Source organism: Silene latifolia, chromosome X (assembly GCF_048544455.1).
Source record: "Silene latifolia isolate original U9 population chromosome X, ASM4854445v1, whole genome shotgun sequence".
NCBI lineage: Eukaryota > Viridiplantae > Streptophyta > Magnoliopsida > Caryophyllales > Caryophyllaceae > Silene > Silene latifolia.
In genome coordinates this window covers 280,315,154-280,316,040 of record NC_133537.1, presented here as the reverse complement: position 1 = coordinate 280,316,040, position 887 = coordinate 280,315,154, and the positions used below count along the sequence as shown (strand labels likewise).

Below are 887 nucleotides of genomic sequence, written 5' to 3'. Positions count from 1 at the left end.
GAATTGGCGACTTGCTTAGCCTCTATGTTCTCCAACTGCTTCACAAAATTCTTTGAGGACTCAATCCCGGCTGCTTCTATATTCGCCACTTGAACCAAAAGAGTTTGGACCATTTCTCTCAATTTCGCGGTCTCATCTGAATTATGGACAGGAATTTCAACTCTTTCCTTGGAAGCTTCAGAGGCCTCGAGCTTCTCGAGACGGGCAGTAATAGAAGTAATGAGTGTCACAACGGTACCCATTTCATCACTTTGCTTCCGTGAATTTCCACGTGAACTTCCAAACTCAGCTCTATGGACCGCCATCTCCTCTATAGTGTTCCAACCTCTATTCTGACCGGTATTGTTTTGGAACCTACCATTCGCGGCTGCGTCCAGGATGACCTTGTAATCATCGTATAAAGCATTGTAGAATAAGTTGCAAAGATACCACTGCTGGAAGCCATGGTGAGGGACAGCTCGGACCAAACCTTTGAAACGTCCCCATGCCTCACAAAAACCCTCATTAGCTTCTTGCTGGAAATTTGTAATTTTACTCCTCAAGGCATCAGTCTTTGAAAGCGGGAAGTACTTCTTGTAGAAGGCTAATGCTAGAGATGTCCAATCTGTGACTCCAGCTGCTACCCTATCAAGGTAGCGGTACCAATCTCGCGCCGAATCCTTCAAGGAGTATAAGAATATCACCCCCTTCACTTCATCCTGAGTCACCCCAGCCGGTATAGGTATGGAACAGCAATAGTCTGTGAAAATTTCCATATGCTTCAAGGGGTCCTCATCTGGTAGACCAGCAAACTGATTTCGCTCCACTAAATCGATATAAGAGGAACGAAATTGCCACCGGTAGTAGGGGTAGGTAACTGGTGCCCCTTTGGAAGATGGTGTTCCTTT

At 45.9% G+C, this 887-nt stretch overlaps 1 non-coding gene across 1 annotated transcript; it reads left to right on the top strand.

The window, feature by feature from the left end:
• Positions 1-438: 438 nt before the first annotated feature.
• On the top strand, positions 439-547 carry LOC141624772 (small nucleolar RNA R71). The gene has a single exon (XR_012534576.1). It is a non-coding gene; the product is annotated as a small nucleolar RNA R71 (small nucleolar RNA).
• The last annotated feature ends 340 nt before the right edge of the window (positions 548-887 follow it).